We start from the raw sequence: 12673 nt of genomic DNA, 5'->3' as shown, positions 1-12673 counted from the left end.
TGGAGAGCACTTTAATGGCACAGCACTTTAAATGTTATGCGATTTAGCCAGTCATGAGATATCTTCTGTGCCCTCAACTGAACCCAATAAACACATATCTGGGGATTTGGTTGTCATGCAGTTATCCTAAGGCAGTCCAACAGTGTGCCTTGATTTCATGGACATCACAGTCATAGCTGTTGGAAGGCCTCACTGCAAATTCTGGATCCATCCAACCTTTCCTTTTCTAACCAAGACCTGTCTGCGTCTAGTGCTTTTTCCCAGACGAAACACTTCCTTCCGTCACCTCCTTTGAGAACCAGACCCTAATGTGAAAGGATAGCATGCATGCATACGGTGGCGGCCATTCTGCTGTATCACTTTCACCCATGAATGTATTCTGTGCTTTCAACTAGGAACTATCCATCTCTTTTAGAGCAGTGGTTATAAGGAATCGGACAGATAGGGATATAAGTCCTAGGACATCATTTCCACAATATTTTCCTGTTACCTTGGTTCGACTGTGGCAATATCCTGTATATTATTCACAGCGACCCACACTCATTTCATCGCAGCTGGTAATATTTCCCCTCTGTGCCCATCTTTCCCCTCCCATTTTCTATGAATCTTTTATAGCCATCTCCTGTCCAGTATAGAGGAGGCACATCCTCTACAGCACAGCCTGTCAGCGGTGTTTTATTAGAGGGCTGAAATACTGCTGAATCAGAGGTTTCACCTCTCCTCCCTCTTTAACAATCAACTCTGTACGTGTGTATGCATGCATTCCTGTGTGTGTGTCTGTGTGTGCACGACTGCGTGTGTTCTGTTTTCAGAAATAATGCAACATGTCATGCGTAACCTCCTTTAAGAGGGTAGCCGTACATGAGAATGACTGTAGCATGCAGTACAACACCTGACTGGATCTCAGCTAGTGTTGTAGGGGAGCATGCTGCCTATTGTGTTATCACACTGGTTTAGGTGCATCAGAATCTAATCACTCTAATGTGTCCCAGGTCAGGGTCTTAAATCACTCACACAGGCTAGGTGCACCTTCCTAAATCTGTCATTAAGAGAGAGGGAGGTTCTAAGAGTCCAAAGGCAATATATCTGATTGGCTGGATGAGTCATTGCACTTATTGGCCCTGCCTTCAACGTCTCTCATTGGTCATGCAGTTTTACAGCTGCCTCTCATTGGGCCAGTAGGAGAGAGTGGGCCGGTTTTTACTCTTGCTCTCTGTGTTTGAGTGTCTGTGGATGGGTAAGACACTCTCTCTCCCATCCTGGGAGTAACTGCTTGTGTTAGTTCCTGTCTGTAGGCTGTGTGAGTGTGTGTTTGGGTGTGTGTGTGTGAGAGAGAGAAAGGGAGAGAGTAGCGTTTACGTTTCACCTCCGTCTCCCTGTTCCCTGTCCTTCCTCTCCTCTCTACTCCTCCCTCGTTCCCTCTCTTGGACTACCCCATTGGGACCTACCCAGACCCCTTCCCTGCCTGGACCCTCTACTCTCCATCCCTTTGACTCTCCTCATCTCTCCATCCCTCCCTCTCCCAGGTCAAGGTAAGCACCACTCTTTCCTATTCAGAAAGGGACTTTATCTAGCTTCCTCTAATTTCCGACGTCTGATGAATTACCACCCTGGATAAGTTTACACCACATTGCTGTTTTCTAATCAAGTGCTGTCAGGTCAGAGATATTCAAGACAGTTGGCATTACATACAGCCAGTGATCCTGAGGAGCTCTCTTCCCTTTTCCTCCTTGGCTGCTGTTCAGAGACGCCTGCTTGCCTGGGCCTTCTTCCTGCATGCAGACCATGGCTCTGCTGAGTCTGCTCAGAGAGAGGCAGGGAGGGAGAGAAAGAAGCAGGGGATTAAAATCAGCCAGCAAGGCCACATGGATTTCATCTACCCAGACTAAGCTCAGTCTAAAAGAGCTCCCTTATCGCTCTCCTCTTTTTTGGTATCCTGCTCTCTGGGCATGGCAGTGTCACCTCATTTGAAAGTTTAAAATAAAAAGTTAATTCATGCTTGGGTGCAGTGGTGGTTGTTTGTACCAGACTGACTCGTGTTTTGTTGTTCTTTTAGGCTGTTGTTGTCATAGGCTTTGACCTAATTAGCCCACAGATGCTCCAACAGTAGGTACAAAACGGTATCCCTATTTCCCCTCTTAGAAATGCATTGTCTCCTGTACTGTGGAGGTTGCGGGAGCACCATTAGCTAGCAAATGGAATTATGTTGCATACAGGATAATTGCCTTACCAGATAGTGTAATTACCTGCCAAATTGAATCAAAGCCATGGCCTCACTGCATTCCCAACTGTAAACAGGGTTTAGAGGGAAGGCATGCTGACTGGTACTGAGGATGGATAGGATGTGCTCTGCTGGCTGTCTGGTTGGACTTCCTGTTTTGAATCTAGTTTGGAGGGAGGGCTGAGTGTGTTTATGTAGTCCCTCAAATAAATATTTTTCTGTATACATACGACTGCAGGGGCGAAAATCTGATATCAATGTTGGAGGGGACAATTACATGAAATTTTCTCAAGAGCAATTCCTGAGGGGGACACCAAAAGTAGTGCTGTAACACATAGCCTACATTGTAATATGGTAAATGTATATTGAGGAACCAAAGAAATAAGGTGTTTGCCCTACTCCTAACTACCGGTACCCAAAACTACACAACTAATCACAACAGCAATACCATTGCCTTTAACAAATCTTAGTTCAGTCACCAGTTTAAGTTGAGAGTGGGGGTATCCATGGCATTTTCCAATTATGTTCCTATTTTACAAGTTAAAAAAATTGAGAACCTTTCATAATGTTGCCAAACAAAGACTCAACAAACTTACCTGAGACTCCCTGTCTCTGCCAGTCTGTCCCTGCATATCTGTCCCCAACTCTGCTGTCTGTGTGCCATCTGTTGCCTGCTCTGCCTAATGACATCATTGTGAAACATTTCCATTAGAATTTCATTTCTTTCTTATGAACATTTTATCAACTAGTCTTTGAGATATTAGGCTACTAGGGTTCTTACTATGCGTTTTGGTGTATTGAAAAATACTCTGATGTCCGTCTTTTATTTTTCTGCCGTTTTTCTACCTGGCTGGCTGGCTACACACACACACACAGTGTGTAGGTTATTTACAGTAGGAGATGGGCTTCTATCATCTTCAATCATTCTATTTGGGCTTCGATCTAAAAGGTAGCTAGCAAATGTGAAATGGCTTAAAATGACAAGAGTTGACAGCTGTATGAGTTCACCATTTACACAACATATGCTGCAACCTTTTGTAATTGTAATCGTTTGTTTCATATTGGCTGGCTTCCAACAATAGCTGAATTTGCAAAGCTAGCGAGCACCAATTCAGTTTCAGTGGTGTTTGCTATAATCTTTGCTACCCGGGTTAAATAAAGGTGAAATAAAATAAATAAATAAAAGTTCCCTTGCGACAATTTAGCTTTTGCAACGAGACCATTAAATATATTTAAGACAATGGTAGAAGAGAGTGTAGTTCTGTCCAGTTTGGATTTCAGTTTATCGCTAACCTTATCACAGGGACTTTGAAGCACTAACTTACATCATCTGCGTGCTGATTCCATCTTTGACGAGGCCACATAAATGGAATAGGTACTAGCTAGCTTAATAGTTAATATTTGCGCGCTAGCTCTGCATATTCAGCTAGTGTGTGTGCGCGATTGACTGGATTAACCTCACGTCAGTTACGTGGATTGAGTGCCTTTCAGACAGTAGATACGACCTCTCTGTTACCTAGCAAGCTAAGGAACTGGCAGTGGATCAAACCATTGTGAGGCAAAGGGTGGGGGGGTCGCAATCTTTTGAAACTTAAAAACGCGCTATTAAGTATCTATAATCAGCACAATTGCTTTCATTGCGTATTATTAATATTATTTAAATTACATAGTTATGTTTCAGTGATATATTGGGGGGGACAAATCATATTTTTCCCAGGATGGGGGGGGTCGTGTCCCCCCGTCCCCCCCCGGGATTTCCGCCCCTGTACGACTGTGCTTTTACTAGCCAGTTAGAACCGGCACATTGTAACTACTGTGACCTGCATGTGATACCGGTTTGTTGGGGTCATCTCGACCAATTTCAAACATATATCAACTGGTGGGGATTGTACAAATATTCTCATGGCATCTTGTTTTATTAGATGCGTAGCTATTTGTACTAGAAACAAACAGAGTCAAATAAATGTTGACATTTTTTTTCCTTACAAGCTTCACACGTCTTTGTTAACAATCCAACAACTGTTGTTTGGAGTAAGAACACAAGGATGCGGTCTCTATGGCTTGAAAAGTCGAGAGACGAAACGGTTCGCCATAGTGCTATTAACGTTGTATTCTTCACTTCTCAGCAACCCTCTGTCTGTACAGTAGGACACTCTGCTGCAGAGTTCAAAAGACATTAAAGATCCAGAACCTGTCTTATTGTTCCATGGTCAACCTCTGAATAGGATGGATTCATGTTTTTTAACAAGTGTGGGAAATGCAGCTCAATAATGTGACATTTATTGAAATCATAAGGATAGTTCAATTGTCATAATAACTCTGTGAAGTGTGCACGTTATTGCAGTGGAGCCGTATTATGTTGTAATCTATGTTCAGTATCTGCTCTATGCATCCATAGTACTGTAGCTCTGAAGTATACCTGCTGTGTACATGCCTCAGGTTTTTGGCAGTTCTATTTACTCCCATATGGCTCTACAACAAGGAGCTGACATGAGCTGTTTTTATCAGGTGTAAGGAGGAAAACTGATGATGATGGCTTAGAGAACTCAGGGCCCCAAATGGAACAGAAAATGCAGCCGTATGGAATTTGGAGGACATTTTGACAGATTTGACGTGTAAGTGTTTGTGTGTGTGTGTGTGTGCTAGCACCTTCTTGTGTACAGTAGGATGGCATGTTGATAAATGTGTATTGTCCTGTCAACAACAAGGAAGGAAGGACTTTACTTACCCATTGATGGACGTTAGGGATGATACAGTAGCTTCTCATTACCACACCTCTGTGTTCAATAGGCTCATTAGGCTGTATTCTATTCTAAGTCCTCCTGCACCCCTTTGCACCATAACTCATAACAGGATGTAGTGTAAGTGATACTCAGGCCTGAGAGAGAAACCTGAGTCCTCTCTCTGTTCACTGGCCACACAGAGTAGAGTTATGGCCTGGGAAATATAGATATTTTTGTCTCAGAAAAAAACAATCTCTCTCTCTCTCTCTCTCTCTCTCACTCTCTCTCTCTCTCTCTCTCTCTCTCTCTCTGTTTGTCTTTCTCTCTCTTCCTCTCTCTTTCTCATCTCTCTATCTCTCTCTTTCTCTCTCTCTCTCTCTCTCTCTCTCTCTCTCTCTCTCCCTCCTTCCCTCCATAAGCTGGTTTGACAACCATTAGTCAGTTTTATGATGTTGACGGGAGGATTATAGACGGCTCGCTGTGAGCTCACTGTTTCCTTTAGACACATTTCCTTTTAAGCGTCTGCAGGTGCAGCACACGGAGTTGAAAGAGCAAGTGATGATTGTCAATGCAGCTTCTTACAGTAAGCCGAGCCACTCTTCCTGATCTCTCTCTCTCTTTGGGAAGGAGGGGGGTAAGGATGAGTACGAAGCATAGAATACTCAGGGGACGAGGATGTGTAAAATAGAATTTGTCTTCATCTGATCCGTGATGCTGTTTTGTCATGTGTCTATGCAAGCGTTGTCTCTCCCTGTTTGGTACACAAGCATTTCTGGAGAGAACGGATTGTCTGGCCGTCTCGGTTGACACGCACATGGCAAAGTCGTTGTTGATACAACCTTGTGCAAACCATCTGCACTTCCAGGTTAGCTACAGTACATATTAACTATACACACATATAGATGTAGAATAGGATCAGAGACGAAGGCAGACATCTCAGCACTCTCTTTGAGCAGGTGTATTTCTGACTGTATTATAGAATTAGCTGAGTTGACTGGAACAGGGCATTCGCCTCAGACTGACATGGAAATCATGTTATTCACACTATTCAGTCTTATGGAACTCAATCTCATTTCAAAGCATTGCATTTTGGTTGATACCGCAGCCCTTGTGACTGTTGTTGTCAGAAAGCCCTGGAGGTTTAACAGGGTCAAGTTATACCGCAGCCCTTGTGACTGTTGTTGTCAGAAAGCCCTGGAGGTTTAACAGGGTCAAGTTATACCGCAGCCCTTGTGACTGTTGTTGTCAGAAAGCCCTGGAGGTTTAACAGGGTCATGTCATACCGCAGCCCTTGTGACTGTTGTTGTCAGAAAGCCCTGGAGGTTTAACAGAGTCAAGTTATACTGCAGCCCTTATGACTGTGTGGTTAACAGGGTAAAGTTACACATACTAACGGCCATCATTTCAGTACTTAAACCAACATGGTTATTATCATCACTAATATACTCTTACTAGTGGCCTTTACGGTGCTGATGTCAAAGCAACGTACAATTAGAGAGCAGTGATATTTGTCTCAGCAAGAGGTTGAAAGAGGGAGAAAATGGAGGGATGAAATAAAGAGGTAGATGATTACTTTAAAGGGGCAATCCACAGTTGAAATAATTAAGCGTTTTCCCCACTTCTGTTTGGTAAAAGTCTGAGGGATGTGCCTGGAGAAATGTTACCACTTTCAAATTCATAGACAGAGATATGGATGCAAGGATCGACCAACCAAGATATCAAAATGATAGTTTTAACCATGTTTTGAGGCTATGCACTGTTTGTTTACAGGTACAATGTTTACAAACATTGGAGTAAAACAAGTTTATATTTTGGGGTTCTGATGGAGTATGGTAGATGAACTAAGCAAATAAAGAATCTATAAGTTTTGTTATTCAAGAATCAATGGGTACATACTGTATCATACATTTATAAGTCCACAAATGTACAGTTGAAGTCGGACGTTTACATACACCTTAGCCAAATACATTTAAACTCAGTTTTTCACAATTCCTGACATTTAATCCTAGTAAAAGGTCAGTTAGGATCACCACTTTATTTTAAGAATGTGAAATGTCAGAATAATAGTAGAGAGAATGATTTATTTCAGCTTTCATTTCTTTCATCACATTCCCAGTGGGTCAGAAGTTTACATACACTCAATTAGTATTTGGTAGCATTGCCTTTAAACTGTTTAACTTGGGTCAAACGTGTCAATAATTTTGGTGAATTTTGGCCAATTCCTCCTGACAGAGCTGGTGTAACTGAGTCAGGTTTGTAGGACCCCTTGCTCGCACACGCTTTTTCAGTTCTGCCCACACATTTTCTATAGGATTGAGGTCAGGGCTTTGTGATTGCCACTCCAATAACTTGACTTTGTTGTCCTTAAGCCATTTTGCCACAACTTTGGAAGTATGCTTGGGGTCATTGTCCATTTGGAAGACCCATTTGCGACCAAGCTTTAACATCCTGACTGATGTCTTGAGATGTTGCTTCAATATATCCACATCATTTTCTTTCCTCATGATGCCATCTATTTTGTGAAGTGCATCAGTCCCTCCTGCAGCAAAGCACCCCAACAACATGATGCTGCCACCCCCGTGCTTCATGGTTGGGATGGTGTTCTTCGGCTTGCAAGCCTCCCCCCTTTTCCTCCAAACATAATGATGGTCATTATGACCAAACTGTTTTATTTTTGTTTCATCAGACCAGAGGACATTTCTCCAAAAAGTACGATCTTTGTCCCCATGTGCAGTTGCAAACCGTAGTCTGGCTTTTTTATGGCGGTTTTGGAGAAGTGGCTTCTTCCTTGCTGAGCGGCCTTTCAGGTTATGTCGATATAGGACTCGTTTTACTGTGGATATAGATACTTTTGTACCTGTTTCCTCCAGCATCTTCACAAGGTCCTTTACTGTTGTTCTGGGATTGATTTTCACTTTTCGCACCAAAGTACGTTCATCTCTAGGAGACAGAACGCGTCTCCTTCCTGAGCAGTATAACAGCTGCGTGGTCCCATGGTGTTTATACTTGTGTACTATTATTTGAACAGATGAACGTGGTACCTTCAGTCGTTTGGAAATTGCTCCCAAGGATGAACCAGACTTGTGGAGGTCTACAATTATTTTTCTTGGCTGATTTCTTTTGATTTTCCCATGATGTCAAGCAAAGAGGCACTGAGTTTGAAGGTAGGCCTTGAAATACATCCACAGGTACACCTCCGATTGACTCAAATGATGTCAATTAGCCTATCAGAAGCTTCTAATGCCATGACATCATTTTCTGGACTTTTCCAAGCTGTTTAAAGGCACAGTCAACTTAGTGTATGTACACTTCTGACCCACTGGAATTGTGGTACAGTGAATTATAAGTGAAATAATCTGTCTGTAAACAGTTGTTGGAAAAATTACTTGTGTCATGCACAAAGTAGATGTCCTAACTGACTTGCCAAAACTATAGTTTGTTAACAAAAACGTTTGTGGAGTGGTTGAAAAACAAGTTTTAATGACTCCAACCTAAGTGTATGTAAACTTCTGACTTCAACTGTATGTAGCAACTGCAGATTGCCCCTTTAAGGTGGTGAAAGTGGGAAGGGGCAGAAGACAGCACGGGATTTCCTTTTAGAAGTCATAAAAAATGAAACAGTCTGATTCATCCTGGTAGTCTTTGCTAAGAAGCGTTCTGATGTAATAGAATATTGCATTCGGAGCTTTTCTGTCCTCAGTTCAACAGTGAGTTGTATTTGAACACAGCGACCAACAGAGGGCACTGTTATCCTGTTGAAACAGCAGCCACAGTGGTAAAATGACTACTTTCCTTTGGCAGGCCAAGCACATTGAACACACACGACTTGTCCTAAACCACCCTCAGAGTGGCAGGTTATCATCGCGTTACGTGCCATTGATGTTGACGACATCCGCTGACCTCCCACTGTCTAGCCGACTATCTAATCAAGATCTAGAGACAACGTCACCATCTATATTATGGTCAATTCTATCTAAAGCGTTTCAGTGGAACATGGGCTCCAATACGTGAAATCAGAAATAATCATGGGAAAGCAGTTGACTGGGATAGTCAATGTTCAATCAAAACTCACAGTTAACCCCTGCCTGCAAATGTTTTACTCTTTCTCTAGTCCCCGGGTGGATCAGAAGTGGAGAGGTGGAATCTTCCATGGTATTCTGGAATGTGGGATAAGACAGGGTCCCATGACATGGAGGAGAACAGCAAGGAGATTTCCTGGACCCCTCTTTGGTAAGAACAGCATGATCTTCTGACATTACCCATTAGGCTGATAATCAACACACGCACACGCGCGCACACACACACACACACACACACACACACACACACACACACACACACACACACACACACACACACACACACACACACACACACACACACACACACACACACACACACACACACACACACACACACACAAATACACACATACACTTTTTCACACAATATAAGGAGGCTGTTATTTTCAGCTGCAGCAGAAGAGAATGCTACTAATTTGAGTTTTTGTTGAGTTTACTAATGATGAAAGCCATTTAAGCATACACTAATGGTGTAGGTCCACATATGGTGTTTGTTCTGCCTTTTAGCCAGGGGCGGACTGACCATCTGGCATTTCGGGCAAATGTCAGATGGGCTGGTCCAGTTTTAGCCCAATGGGCCTGTCTAACTTGGGTTTGTTGCGCAAAATTATCTTTATCTGAATAATCTAGGGGGCCTCAAGGAATAAAATGGGCCATTGTGGGGCCTCAAGAAAAAAAATGGGCCTTCATGGGGGCCTCAAGGAAAAATATAGGCCAATGTTAGAAATGCCAGAGCTGATTTCGGGCCCCAGTTTTATTATCTTTGACCTAGAAGTGGAGGCTTTCACCTACTGGAGAAATACTAAAAGATTAGATGTCCCATAACCTGTAGGAAGGTAGGAGTGGTTCTGAACGGATAGTTCATCACTTCTGCTCTTGTCTATAACCTGTAAGAAACACTATATATGGTCTATTCTTGGCATGTAGGTTTCTTACTTATGGTTGGCACAAATTGAGATATGGGGGAGGGGAATGGGCAGGTTATACTGTGTGCAAATTAATTACTTTAGTATTACTATAGTTTAAAAACTCTAGTTTTTTTGCAGACGTTAATGTAGTATTTACTGTAATGATTTTGCTGACTATAGTATACTGTAGTATTTTCCAATCGTATTCTACGATGTACTACATAATGATATAGTAATACTACACATGATCGAGGCGTACTTGGGGCGGCAGCGTGTGGTTAGAGTGTTGAACTAGTAATTGGAAAGGTTGCAAAATCAAATCCCAAGCTGACAAACTACAAAATCTGTCATTCTGCCCCTGAACAAGGCAGTTAACCCACTGTTCCTAGGCCGTCATTGAAAATAAGAATTTGTTCTTAACTGACTTGCCTAGTTAAATAAAGGTAAAATACAAAGTAAAAAAAACTTCAGTAGTATAGTTTACTACAAAATGATATAGTAAGTACTGTAGTACTCTCTAGTAAACTGAAGCATTTTTTCACGTGGGCTGAAATGCACTATTTTATAGTACTGTATTTCAGTCATGTATATTGAAATATATCTGGAATTTTAAAAAACGTGTTAACGGTTTGAAATGTATTCTTAATGGTACTTATGTTTTCCTCTCTCTAGAATGGGTTGATGCTGGTCCTGCTGGAGCTGATGATCTGAACCAGTTTGTCAGTCACCTAGCTCCCCCTCCTCCAAACACAACTACTGCCCATGTCCTGATCCCAGTGGTCCAGCTTGTCTGTGGTAAGTCCCTCCCTGCCCTGCCCTGCCCTGCCCTGCCCTGCCCTGCCCTGCCCTGCCCTGCCCTGCCCTGCCCTGCCCTCCCGCCCTGCCCTGAAATCCCTCCCTCCCTGCCCTGCGCTGCCCTGCCCTGCCCTGCCCTGCCCTGCCCTGCCCTCCCCTGCCCTCCCTCCCTCCCCTGCCCTCCCTCCCTCCCTCCCTGCCCTGCCCTCCCAACCCTGCCCTGCCCTCCCTGCCCTGCCCTGCCCTGCCCTCCCTCCCTCCTCTGCCCTACCCTCCCTCCCCTGCCCTGCCCTCCCTCCCCCTCCCCCTGCCCTGCCCTGCCCTGCCCTGCCCTGCCCTGCCCTGCCCTGCCCTCCCTACCCTGCCCTCCCTCCCCTGCCCTACCCTACCCTGCCCTGCCCTGCCCTCTCTCCCTCCCCTGCCCTCCCCTGCCCTCCCCTGCCCTCCCTCCCCCGCCCCTACCCTACCCTGCCCCACCCTACCCTGCCCTCCCTCCCCTGCCCTACCCTACCCACGCCTCTTTAGTTTTTAAAAGCACATTAAGTCTATGCTTAACTAAAGATGTCCAGTGCAGTCCATAGGCCTACACCCAAGGCCTACACCCAAGCTGTTGCGGAGTTTAATGTGTAGTGCCAGGGTTGCAAAGGGCCATCTCTGAGGGTCTGGTGACTTTCTTTGCCTCTCGCCTCTGTCTGCTTGTTGTGTCACTGTCAACACACACACACACACACACACACACACACACACACACACACACACACACACACACACACACACACACACACACACACACACACACACACACACACACACACACACACACACTTGGGGCTAAGGCCACTCTCCCTCTGACACCCAGGGTAACTTGTGTCCTTTGTCAACGCAACTGGCTCTGCCACACTGGCAGCTTTAGCTTACAGCCAATCAGTGCAGGAGTGTGCAAGTCCAGGCATTTGTGTGTCATTTCTTGTGCATTTGGTGTCTGTGTGTGTGGTCTGTAGCCTACTTGTCAGGGATAAAAATGTGTCCCAGTCTCCAAGGTGTAAGGGCTCAATGTGCCACACAAGTGGGTGGTAAATGGTGATACATACAGTATAATTAGAAGCCTCTTACTTGGGCCCTTTTGTGATGTATTCTACAGTGTTTGTATAGTCGTCCCTGTAACCAAGCTATGAGAGAACATGCCACCTCCCTCTGTACATGTGGGTGAGTTGCTCTGGGTGCCAGTTCAACTGGCGTGGTCAAGTTCAATTTATATCACACTAATGTATCGGCAGTATGAGATAAATAGTTTCTATTGCCCCCTGCATCAACAGCGCAGGTATAAACAGGCACACATACATCTCTCGCAACTACCAGCAAAATGTACACAGTCAGTAATCATCTCAAAACAAGCGATGTATGCTTCAGATACCTTACGAGAAGGCAGTCAAAGAGAGAGAGGGAGGAGAAAAGAGAGAGAGAGAGGAGGGAAAGGAGAGAGTAGAACACAGAGAGAGAGAGACCCTAGAGCATGGTACATGTAGCTTTATCCATCTAAACACAAAGGGAGACAAAGTCCCCTCTCTCTTCTGTGCCCTGTGTAAAGCCTTAATGGAAGAGACAGATATTACAGACTACCACTTGTGCTTCCACTAGCTGCACCCTTCAGTGCTCTGGCTGATTATAATCCCTGTCCTGTATCCATGGTGGTGCAGTACTCTGGCTGGTTATAATCCCTGTCCTGTATCCATGGTGGTGCAGTACTCTGGCTGGTTATAATCCCTGTCCTGTATCCATGGTGGTGCAGTACTCTGGCGGTGTATAATCCCTGTCCTGTATCCATGGTGGTGCAGTACTCTGGCTGGTTATAATCCCTGTCCTGTATCCATGGTGGTGCAGTACTCTGGCTGGTTATAATCCCTGTCCTGTATCCATGGTGGTGCAGTACTCTGGCTGGTTATA

At 44.3% G+C, this 12673-nt stretch overlaps 1 protein-coding gene across 3 annotated transcripts in view; it reads left to right on the top strand.

The window, feature by feature from the left end:
* Positions 1-1248: 1248 nt before the first annotated feature.
* The window catches only part of LOC106574709 (poly(rC)-binding protein 3), a 37070-nt gene continuing 25645 nt past the window's right edge, over positions 1249-12673 (top strand). Inside the window, exons 1-3 of one of the 3 annotated variants that reach the window (XM_045697873.1) lie at positions 1249-1532; positions 9056-9174; positions 10607-10729. The gene's annotated coding sequence lies outside the window, so the exon portion shown is untranslated. Of the gene's footprint in view, positions 1533-4820; positions 4837-9055; positions 9175-10606; positions 10730-12673 lie in introns of those variants that run through there. The other 2 variants (XM_045697878.1, XM_045697875.1) reach the window with 2 other exon arrangements.

Source organism: Salmo salar, chromosome ssa16 (assembly GCF_905237065.1).
Source record: "Salmo salar chromosome ssa16, Ssal_v3.1, whole genome shotgun sequence".
NCBI classification, from domain to species: Eukaryota; Metazoa; Chordata; class Actinopteri; order Salmoniformes; family Salmonidae; genus Salmo; species Salmo salar.
The sequence above is the reverse complement of the archived record's forward strand: the minus strand, read 5'-3'. Positions and strand labels throughout refer to the sequence as shown.